Source organism: Lissotriton vulgaris, chromosome 2_1 (genome assembly GCF_964263255.1).
Source record: "Lissotriton vulgaris chromosome 2_1, aLisVul1.2, whole genome shotgun sequence".
NCBI lineage: Eukaryota > Metazoa > Chordata > Amphibia > Caudata > Salamandridae > Lissotriton > Lissotriton vulgaris.
Window position 1 is genome coordinate 915,403,375 of NC_141687.1, and position 12,761 is coordinate 915,416,135.

Below are 12,761 nucleotides of genomic sequence, written 5' to 3' on the forward strand. Positions count from 1 at the left end.
CTGACAATGATATTCTGAAAACATAGCTTTTCAAGTACCTAACCAGGGCACTTTGAAAACATTTTTCTGATGATTTTGATGGAGTGTGCATCAAATGTAATGAACTGTTGTTTAAAGAAGACAAGTGTTTCTTAATCATGCAAGGTCTTAAAAGGGCCATCAAGCAGGAAACTTTCGATTATTTCTGTTTTATTTTGAGCTTTGTAAATATTGGTAGATTGTGCTGACTGTAAGGGTGATTTCTGAAACTGAGACACTTATGAATTTAGCATAAGTTTTTCCGGTGGCGGTAGTTGTTACACATTTGATATAAAACTTTGGCATGGGACAACCAGATAATCGATGTCTTTTAGTATGTACAATCTGCATATATGATTATTCTTTTGCCTTTATTGAAAGAAAGGCACATTTAAATGTTGTCTTCTGTAACCTAGCTGTATCCTCATTTGCTTACACAGCCTCAACATTTAAAGGTATACTTTCAAACCACGAAAAAAATATATTCTTAAAAGTTGTACCTTTGCATCCCTTTTCAAATTACCAACCATTGAGCACAGCATTCGTATAGGGCAGGGGTGTCGAATGTTGGCCCAGGAGGGCCAGCTGCAGGTAGGCTTTTTAGGAAAACGACCATAATTGGCATGGGTGTATCCCTGATTGATCTGTGTTGGACACCCCTGGCCCAGACTGAGCATCAGGATTGCCTAAAGATTTTGCATTTCATTGCATTTCAAATCACATTTCCCATTTCATGTTTTTGTCACTCATGGAGGCAAGGCAGAAGAAGATAAGATGAATCTCTTACTATACCTCCAAGTGGTCAGTATGGGCTCATTTGTGTGATGCAAGCTATCTGGTTGGTGTTCGCAAGGGAGGGGGCATGGATCTGGTACGGTACCCTTGAGCAGGGGCATAGCTTCTGGGTGGGTGTTTGGGGTGCTACTCCCCTATCCTACCAATTAATACAGAATCTGAAAAATCGTTGGGTACAGGTGCTTTCAGTCAGGTATTGTGAGATGTTAGTCGGATTGCATCAAGGATTTTTACACACACACACACAAAAACACACACACTCACTATTCACTCTTTATTTTGAAAGTCCTATGAAAATTGTATACTTTACAAAATATTTTGTTTTCTCTCTTAGTACCCCTACCAACCCGCACTCCTCTTTATTTCCACAGCCCGTAGACCCCTCTCATGCAACCTGCTTGTCCTCTAATGTATTTAAACATTATATGCCAGCCTGATTGTCGGAAAATTTGAAATTCACACACCCCCAGCCTCATTGACCAAACTACGCCCCTGCCCTTGACACAGATCATAAAGAAAGGAGGCTTAAAGACACAATGGACACAAAGCGATTTTTCAGAGGAGTGAGGCTAGAAGTAGTTGTCACTGAGCAAGAAAGACATTTTTCATTTCAAATGTAATTCTTATAGTTGTCTGTCAATGTAAAGAACAAATATCCTTAAAACAGATTTATAAATGCCCATAATTACTCTGAGGACTACCTTGCTGCACAGTAATTTGTTCTCATTGCTCTTGATGAGGATGCATCACCAGAGAAGGATAAGCCAAGCAGATGGCATGGGCAAAGATTTGCCAGAGGAATGATAGCTCACTTAAAGTGAGGCTGACACTGGCAAAGACACAGACACCCCAGGTAGCAATGAGAAGCGTCCAGCCTGCAGCTGCATGCAAATGATTCTGCCTGAAGGCAGCTGGCTCCAGTTAACATCTGCAGTGCATTCAGGAACACATGAATCCATTATAGGCAACAACTCCCTCAAAGGCAATTAAGCTCTTTTAAAGAAAAATAATGTGTTAATTGAATTAATTTCCTTCATACCGAAATATAAAATTGATCATGAAATGGATTTGTTGTGCTCTGGAAACTTTTGACCCCTGTAAAAACCCATGTTTGCACAGGGGTCGGAATTTCAAGTTGTGCGAGGTTTATTGAACTCCATAATTATAGAATAAGTTAAAGTCTGCATAGCACAATATATTTCAGAAGGTGAAACTGAGCCAATAAGACCCAGTATTTACCAGAACATATGGATTTTCTGCGGTAAGCACCAAAATCTGCATTTTAATCCCCGAAAAGTAGAATAGGTGGTATTTATGGAACACATTACATTTTAAAATTAATCTGACTACCCCTCTGCTGCACTTCTAATCAAACTCTAAGCAGGGATTTAAACTCCGGTCACCAGAGGTGTATAACACCTACAATTATCCATGCCACCACAAAAAAGACCTGGTTCCAGCAGGATAGAGAAATACTGACTGGTTTGGTAATTTATTTGTACGTGATTTAGGCCGAGTTATTTTGATGGCCTTGGTTTGCGTCTGGTATCACTATGGTTCCAGATCTAACTTTATACATACAGGGCCTCTAACTACAAACTTAGCACATCTTCACACCGTGCTTCCCTCAGTTTTTCCATGCACTGTTTCCCAATGTTGAAAACAAAAGAAATCTCTGGGGCCGATTACGATGGCGGTAAATCCGCGACCGCTGGGCCAGCGGTGAGGACAGCTGGCCCGGCAGTCACGGATTTACCGCTATCACCCTTAAAATTCCCACCGCCAAATTAGGATGGCGGTGGGAATGGGAAAGGTACCGCGGCGGACAGAAAACCTTCCGCAGTGGTCCCGCAAAGCAGGCCTTTTCCGCCTGCCTTGCGGAACCAGGTACAATGGGGCAATGGAGGCAGTGCTGTGCAGGCACCGCTGTGGATATTAGGATGCCTGTCTTTTGCAGCAGAGTTTCCGCCGCAAAAAGACATGCAAAAAATGCCTTCGGCGGCCAGTTTTGGATCCCCAGGGGGGTGGGGTGCTGAACGTGTGGGGTACCTATGGTACCGCCTTACATTTGCATGTACAAGGTGGCAGGCACCGCACGGTGCCTGCCAAATTGTACATGCAAATGTGAAACATGTATTTTTACATTGTAGCGGGTGGCAGCCACCCGCCACAATGTAAACATACAGGATGCGCCCGCCAGTGCGGCAGGCGCATCCTAATACGTTTTGCGCGACCGCCACACCTATGGCAAGCGGTCCCTTTTGCACCAAAGATGGCAGGCATCCGCCATCGTAATCGGCCCCTCTGTTTGGAAAAATGGCTATTAATTGGAAACACCATGCAGGAATGGTCCTAGTTCATTTTCTATCTCACGGTTCTCATGTTTCCCCATTCCAGTCATAATGGCTCATTTCAATGCAGGGGCGGAATTAGAGGCCGGATATTCTGCCCCTAGTAACCTTGGCACATCTGCAAGGCACAACTTCTAATTGGAACCGGAAGGTTAGAAATATTTTGTATATGTTTTTAAGGGTGGCATTCTTAAAGGAACCACCCATTCCTGTAGAACAGGGGTATCCAAAATTGGTCCACAAGAGCCTAATCCATGATAGTTTTTCAAGATAAGCACACAATAAGAATTCACATATATTTAAAGTAAATGAAACTCATTTACATTTTGGTTATAATGAAACTCTGGTTCGTATCTAGGAGTCGTGGAGCAGTCCCATATAATTGTTAATGTTGGTTTGCAGGCGTTCGCAGACCAGGGAGAATAACCTATGATGAGCCTAGCTGATCTAGCACCATTTAAAATATTTTATCGGCCTCCTAACACTGTTAAAGTCCCCCAAAGTTCCATATTGTCCACTGTTATCTTCAACCTTTGCACAGAGCTGTTTGGTGCTCTTCTGACAGACAGCAGTGAATGTCCCATACACTGCCTGCACATCACTCAGACCTGGATGCTTAGTGCCTAACTAAAGCTCATCCCAACCAAAACAGAATTCCTGTTATTTGCAGGTAACAACAAACCAGACACAGTACACACCAGACTAAATGACACAAATCTTGATAGCTTTTGTAATGGTACTAGTTCTCTCTCACAAAGAAAGAGAAACTCTTTCTTCCAGAAAGCGACTTAAGAACTGTTGTTTAAATCCTTACACTCTTGAATCTGGATGGTGGTAATGCCCTACCCAATTGCCTCCTAGACCCCACAATGACAGTCCACAAGGGCTTCCTACATGCTGCAGCGGGTCTCATTCAGGGAGTAAATAATTTATCACATCTCCCCCATCCTAAATACCATCCATTGATTTCCCTTGCCAGTCTGCACCATCTTCAAACCACCTGCATTATTTTCAAACCCATCACAGCCAGCATCCCCACTCATCTTGTAGACAAGCTCACCATCTCATTTGGTACTTGGCATACCCCGAGCCAGGACACCATCGGACTGCAGACAAAGAAGTGTAAAAAAGCAAACAGCCTTTTCCCCTTATGCACTTCATCATCATCAAGAAACTTTATTCGGCTTTAAGTATAAAACCATAAAAGTCGTAACAGCCTACAAGGCACCATCATACAGGCTATAAAATCACAAATATACTAAAATCCGAATAATCAAGACACAAGATAAAATACATGATATGCAATACAAATATTGGTTGCAGGTTTTCCTAAGTCTAATGGTTTCCCGTAAAAAACTAAGAGTGTACAAAACAGTATCGCTGGAAAGAAGTTGTATTTGTATTTGTATTTAATTTATTTATAGAGCGCTAACAATCATCCTGAGTAGGATATCACGGCGCTGAGGTTGGATGCTGAGAGGTACGATAACCACACTGAGTAATGATTTATTCTGATTTAGGGAAGAGTAATGTCTTTAATTGTTTCCTAAAAGACAGAAGATCGTCTGTCAGTCTAAGACTGGGAGGTAGTTCATTCCACTTAGTAGCTGCCAGATGCGAGAAGGCCCGCTCTCCCATCCTGACAGTCTTCACCCGGGTGGTGGTAGCTCTTCCTAAAGTACTGGATCGAAGGTTCCTCGGTGGTCTGTGGAATTCAACTTTATTATGTAGAATGGTAGGGCCTGCGTTGTAGAGCACCTTGTGTGTGATACACAGTAATTTAAAATTGGCTCTTTGTCGCATCGGGAGCCAATGAAGCTCTCGTATGCAGCTTTTAGCCGAATCAAATCTCTTTTTATCACAGACAGCCTGTGCCGCGGCATTTTGCACTATCTGCAGTTTAGAAAAGAGATAGTCTGCCATTCCGACAAACAGTGAGTTGCCATTGCATACTGGCCTATGAAAGTATCATTACTGAAGAGGTTAAGAAGATTCTGAAAGAAAAATCCTATGTGAGATACAATATCCGCAAAAGTGAAAGGACAGCACTGATGACCCTCAAAGCCAATCCCGGAGTGGTTGTGAAACCAGCAGACAAGGGCGGGGCTATCATCATCCAAGATGTGACTAAATACAAAGAAGAGATCTTACGCCAATTGAATGATGGAAAAAGTTACAAAAAACTGCCAACCGACCCTACACGTGACTTAGCCACTGAAATCCAACGGGTGGCGCAAGAAGGGGTCCAACAGGGTTTCCTCTCGGATCAGGAATATCGCTATCTCAATCAGAGTCACCCACGAACACCCACAATATATACCTTACCTAAGGTGCACAAAGACTTACATAACCCCCCGGGACGATCCATCGTGTCCGGATGTGGTTCTATCCTTGAGCCCCTATGCCGGTATATAGACTTTTTCCTGAAACCACTAGCCGAGTCCACTCCCTCCTATTTGAGGGACACCACCCAGACGATCACTTTGGTTGACGGAAAACTGTTTAACACAGAGGAAGAATTATTGGTCACATGCGATATTGTGTCATTATACACAAGCATACCACAGGAGGAGGCATTGATGGTGGTCACCGAAGCTCTTGACAGCCGTGAGGCTCCAGTACAAGTACCAACTACATTCATACTACTGTTACTCAAGATTGCCATGATGAGGAACTATTTTATGTTTCAAAATGTGTTCTATTTACAAACAAAGGGGGTGGCAATGGGGGCTGCTTTTGCCCCAGACTTGGCCATACTGTTTATGGCTTTTTACGAAAAGACCTTTGTGATCTGTGATCAAAATCCATTTCATCATCATATACAGCTTTGGGTACGGTACATCGATGATGTGCTGCTCATCTGGAAGGGTGATCATAACAAACTTGAACTCTTCCACCAATGGTTGAACTCAAGGTCTACAGATATCCAATTTATGAAGCAATCTAGAAATAAAAAGATTGACTTCTTGGACATCACAATAGTGGCAGAAGAAGGCTCTCTACATACCACACTATTCAGAAAACCCGCAGAACGGAATTCATTATTAGAGTACTCCAGCCACCACCCCAGGAGTCTCAGGGACAATTTACCCTATGGGCAGTTCCTCCGTATACGTAGGAACTGCAGTAAGAAGGAAGATTGCATGCTACAATCCGAGATCCTGATGGCACGCCTAATAGAGAGAGGCTACCCCAAACGACTTGTTAAACGCTCAAGAAAAAGAGCATGGTTCTGTCATCGTGAAATACTTTTGGAACCAACAGTACGCAACTGTTCATTGGAAGAACGTATGATTTGTGTCACTACTTTTTCAACCAAGAGCCATTCCATCAAAAAGGCCATAAACAAACACTGGAACCTAATTGCAAAGGATCTAGATATAATGAATGTGCTGATGCATGCCTTTAGGAAGGCACGAAATGTTAAAGATCATGTGGTTTCCTCTTTCCTAGAATGTCCACCTGAACCCACGATAACCTCATGTTGGAACCAACCTCGAGTAGTGGGACATTACAGATGCGGGAAGTGTAAAGCTTGCCCGTCTACCATTCAATCCAAGGAATTTGTCTTTAAAAATCTTCGACATATGCTTGGTCAACACACGAATTGCAACACCAAAAATGTAATTTATGGGATTATCTGTCCATGCGACCTCATCTATATCGGCCAGACCCAGCAACGGGTGAAGGCAAGGTTCCTTTCACATTGTAGCAGGATTAGATGCAAGGTACCCGGGGCTCCACTGGTTGAGCATTGCACCACACATAATCATTCTCCAGACTCACTCAACTGGGTAGTTTTGGAACACATCACTTTGGGCCCCAGGGGTGGCGATCTGTCTAATATCCTTAACATCAGAGAGCTCAAATGGATCTACACCTTTAATTCCGTAGTAGAGGGCCTCAACAAGTCAGAAAATAGTTTTGCCCAGTTGGCCATCCTATAGGGTAATCTTTTCCTACATATGTGACTGCGCGTTCTGAATCTATGTGCCCCTTTTTGCTACATGGAATGTCAGAGTCTACACTATCCTGTGTGATTAGTGCACTCTGGTATGTATAATGATTGCCAATCCTATGTCCATTATGATATGGACAGCATGTTAAGTAAAGATTTCCAATCTGGGAGTGGATCGCAATTCAACATCTGTTATTGAGTGATGTAAATATGAATTTTAAATGCCCTATGAAGACAAGTGCACTTTGATGAAAAAGGTGACCTACCTTCCAAATTTTGCCTATAATGTGCGTCAATAATAACCTGTGACACTGGAGGTCTTCTTAAAAAACCACAATATGGAGCACTGGGATCTACACTACCCTGTGTGATTTGTGCATTCCAAGCTCTACTGTATGAAATTGTGATAAGCTCAAATGCAATGCGTTAATTATTTTGAATATACATAATGTAATACCGAGCAGCGAAATGCAAGGATGCAGCAAGTTTATTTTTTATATTTTTCTACTAACAATAATGCGGAGAGTTAAGTCTGTCTTCCGCTTCTATGAAAAAAACGGAACTCCGTCCCCTAGTCTCCAAACAACCAGGAAATACAAAAAACGCCAGGGTTACTGGAACGGCACACGGAGCGCGGCAGCTTGAGGAGACACCCTGTTCGAGTGGCGAGGAATGCAGAATTCGTAGATTATACACGAGAATAAGGTAAACATGCCCCATGGACATACTGGGCGTTTGTAGACCGATGCGGTGTGATCGTACACATTCCTCTGAATCGGTGTTTCTTTACCAGAGCTTAGGATACAGAGGAACGCGTTTGGAGAATTCTTCCCTCACCTATCTCCGATCACTCGGCGGTTGAGGTAGGAAATCAGAATTTAAAGTGAGCATGTGTAGTGGTCGTAAATTGCACGCCGTCTCACACAGTACCTAGACTACTATAAAATTATACCCTCCCCTTTCAGGTGAGATGGCACCCGCCCGTGGGAAGTGGTGAGGACTATATAAAGATTCCTCTATCCGGGTAATAGTATTTATTCTTTAACCATGTATAAATGAGAAAACATTTGAAAAGTGTTCTATTGACTTTTATGATCTGGGACCACCTTTGTCTTTTCAGGCAGATTTCATGCCGCTTGCCTCAATAAGTGCATTTCCCCATTTGTTCTGGTATGGAGTGGTGAGACCTACGAGTTTAGTGATACTTAGATAATCAGCTGCTGCCGTTACTGGTAAAAATAATGTTTTGCGTGTTTTGCGTGTATATAATGATATCCAATATCAATACTAGTGCCACTTATGAAACCCCCTTTGTTTACATATAGGTTATCCTGGATAATTATAGGTGCCTGAATTTTAATGAATACGCCTGAATAGCATTCATTGCGCAATGCACACAGAATCCATCTAAATTTATTCATAAGAATTTTGTCGACAGTGGTAAGTCCACTTTGAAGTGAATATCTCCTTGTGAGACCCTTATCTGGGTTTTATATATTATTTAGTCTGAAATAGATAATCCATTTCTCTGCTGTATAGGTTGGAAACCTTGATCCACCATCGAGGGACACCTAATCCCCGACCGATACATCACCCTATTTAGGCTGACAGGTAATAACTACATAGGTGCCCAATGACTCTCGCCTTTCTGTGATAATATAATACACTCATTATCACAGATGGCTTGTTGACTACCTTCATAGGTTTTTTAATGGTTCAGACCTTCTGTATAAACTCCAATGTACTAACTGATCCCCTTCCAATACTAATTTCTTCTCTCTAACTTTTAGAGTTACCAACTATCAACTTGAACTAAGATTATTCATCTTTTGAGTCTACTCCTATCGCGCCCTGCGAAAGGTGAGCGTTAGTCTTTGTATTTATTCCTACGTATGAGATTCTATCGTAGCTAGAGAACGCGTTTTTTTTTTTTTTTTTTTCTTTTCACTGATAATCATGTACCACCATCCTATGAATTCAAATACAGGAATGGTGTGTTTCTAATTCGTTTTTTAATTGTTCCCCAGGAGCTTGCCCACCCACAACAGTGCTTGTCCTGACGAAGACCCTTCCGTAAGGAAAAGACTCCTACAAATTTGGGTCGAAACGTAGACCACTACGTAACCAAAGACCAGCTCCGGTCCCCATTCAGTCACTGACGGCTATAACGGAGTTAGGCCTTTTTTGAGATTTATAATTTTGGACTCTCGTGGAGCCTACAAATGTGGCCCTGATGCTAAGGGACCACATGTACACTGTCTTAATAGATTGAATAAGACTTGTCACTGAAGGAATCAGCTTAACCATATCCTACCCCCTACACTTTCCCTCACATCACCCCCTCCCCGTTGTGAATGTGGGCACGTACACGGTATATAAAGCAAATGCATAATGAACACTGTACCTATGAATTAGGATGTATGCAATCTTGAAGTAAAATCTTTTTTGCAATACAAAACGTTGTTTTTTGAATTCATGTATATAAATGCCTTAAATTTGTAATTTCTTTTTAGTCTTGGGACCCCTTCCCTTCTTTCCATTTGCTACCGAGGTCCCTATTGACTGCATTGGGTATAACCCTGTTTGTTATAACATAGTCCAATCTGCTCATCAGCAATGACTGAACCAGGGTTTTCCTACATTCAGTCAGGATCCAGGGGAAGACTCGTCTGAGCATTTTCAGCACTGCAAAGCCTCTGCCGCAGACAATGGAGACATGTGATTTCATGGACAGAGCACTGTCCAATACCACTCCCAGGTTTTTTGCTTTTGGGGTGGGATTCGGAGGCAACCCCAGGTTGCTTGGCCACCAGCTGTTATCCCAGAGCTGGGGATTTTTGCCAAACAAGAGGATTTCTGACTTGTCTGCATTTAATCTCAGACAATGCTCTTGCATCCAGTTGGCCAGTTCAGTCAGACAATTTATCAGTCGGGTTTTAGGATCATCCTTTTCATCAATGGTAACCATTAACTGGGTGTCGTCAGCATAAGAACACATTTCAACACCCCACCTTCTTCCAATGGCTGCCAATGAGGACACGAAAACATTAAACAAAGTTGGACTGAGTGAGGCCCCCTGGGGAACCCCATATTTAATGTTTTGCGGGGGAGAGATAAAATCACCCAAACACACTGATTGTGGTCGTTCCTCCAGAAAAGATTTTAGCCATCCCAATGCCTTGTCTCTTATACCTTTCCCTTCCAGGGCTTTCAGTAGTTGGTCGTGTGGAACGGTATCAAAAGCCGCCGATAAATCAAGGAGTATTAGGACGACTGTCTTGCCTTGATCTACCTGGGCCCTAATGTTATCCGTCATCGCCAGAAGTGTTGTTTCAGTACTGTTGTTCACCCTGAAACCCGTCTGGGAATCGTCCAACAGTTCATTAGCTTCCAGATAGCTGGAAAGTCGTCTGTTAACCAATTTCTCCAGCACTTTTGAGAGGTAGGGTAACTGGGATATTGGCCGGTAGTTGGCAGGATTATTAACATCTAATCCTGCCTTTTTTACTAGCGGAGTAACTAGGGCCTGCTTCCAAGATCTTGGGAATGTAGCAGAGCATAAGGAAAGATTCAGAACTTTTGTTACGGTGGGGCAAATTACAGGGGTTAGCTGAGAGAAAATGTGGTGTGGACATGGATCTAGTGGGGATCCTGACTTAACTTCAAGCATGGCTTTGCCCACCTCGGCTTCTGAGAAAGGGCCAAAACCTGTACAAGTAACTTGAGTCGTAGTTGGTGCATTGTTCTCGATAGTTTCTGGTGTGCAGTTGGAGAAGGAGGCGTAGATATTATCAATTTTCTCACAGAAGAAATCATTTAATTTATTGCAGTTCTCCTGTGATGGAGTAAGTTTTACTGAGAGATTTGTTGGATTGCATAGTTCCCCAACAATTTTAAAAAGTTCCTTTGTGGAATTTTTATTCTCAGTTATTCTGTGTGTAAAATACTCCTTTTTTCCCTTCTTAATTGCTTTATTGTAGAGTACGAGCGCTTGTTTATATGAGCTTCTAGTCTCGTCAGACTTGCCTAGTCTCCATTTATGTTCCAGAGAGGTACATTTTCTCTTTAGAGATTTCAGCTCTGGTCCGTACCACCTCTCTGATTTAGTAGTTCTGGGTTTGTGATGAACACGTATGGTGGAACAGAACTCAAGTGCAGTCTTAATGTTTGTGTGAAGTGACTCAATTTCTTCATGAATATCAGTACCTGCTACGTTCGGGTGTGAAAAGTGTTGTTTGAAGTTATCTATTGAAAATTTTTTCCAGCTCCTCGTACTTGTTACACTAGATCCCAATGTTCGCGTATGTATAGTGGGTAAATTGATACAGAAATTGATCATATGATGATCTGTCCATAGCAGAGATGTTACAGAGTTAATGTCAATGGACTCTATGTTAGAAAATATCAAGTCCAGTATGTGACCTGCCGAGTGTGTAGGTTGGTTGACTCTTTGAGATATCTGCAAGATTTCCATATCTTCCACTAATTGTTTTGTTAAGGGGTTGTTGCATTTATCAAAATGTATGTTGAAATCTCCAAGGAGGAGAATATTTTTGTTCTTCAAACAAACTGGCATCATTTGCTCCAGTAGTTGTGTACTAAAGTTCAATGTACAACCGGGAGGGTTATAAATTAATACTCCTCCAAATAATACATTAGTATTCAGGGACACAGAGAATGCCATAGTTTCACACTTTTCTACTTGTATGCTCGTCTCTTGCTTACAGGTAAGATAATCTTTAAATAAAAGAGCGACACCTCCTCCCTTTTGTTTTATTCTATTCACATTCAAGATCTTATATTCTGGAGGGAGGGCTGTGACTATATCGGGGATGTTATGTTCATCCAGCCATGTTTCTGTTAAAAAAGCCAAGTCGGGCTTATGTTCGTTTAAAAAATCCCAAATGTATGTGGAGTGTTTGGGCAGAGATCTGACATTCACATACATGCACTTAAAAGGGGTTGTCAAGGTCTGCAATGGCACATGACTTTCTTTGGGAACGCTTTCCCATCTACAGTTATAGCAGCTAATTGGACCCTGCGTCTCTAATGGACCCACGTGAGCACATACGTGAGTGTTGCGTGGCGACTTGTAGTTAATCTTCCTCAGCTCATGACTGGTGTATGAAATCATACTTGTATAGGGTACATTAATGGAGGATTGAGCAGGGGTTGTAGTCCCTGGTCCCGTACCGTCGCGGACGGGCGCAGACGGGCTGGACTTTGGCGTGACTTCGGCGCGCTTCATGCGCGCCCGCTGCGCCAGCCCGCTGTGCCGTCTGCCCATGGTACACATTTATAGGTGGCTGAGGAGGGTAGGAGTCAGCCAGCGACTAGCGCGCTGCCCTGCCTTCCCCCAAGATGGCGGCCGTCTCTCGCCCCAGCCCCTAAACCGGCTGGGCGAGGGAGATAACGGCAGGTAAGGTGAAAGTTAAGCGCTGCGAGCGCTAGCGGGACGATTCCCAAGGGTCCTGCACAATTTAAAAGTTAGCAGATTAAAATACACAAAAGTATTAAAATTCGATCAGGACATGTGCAAATTAGCAGTTAATTCATACAAATCAATGTCAGCTATTATCAGCACCCCCCCAGCGTGACCAACAACCAAAGGTCGGTGTGTCAATGTCCAGCGTTTTTTT

General features: G+C 42.7%; 1 protein-coding gene across 1 annotated transcript in view; it reads left to right on the forward strand.

Annotated features, from left to right (window-relative positions):
* EPHA10 (EPH receptor A10) overlaps positions 1-12,761 on the forward strand; it is a 1,551,477-nt gene that overhangs the window by 289,726 nt on the left and 1,248,990 nt on the right. The window lies entirely within an intron of this gene.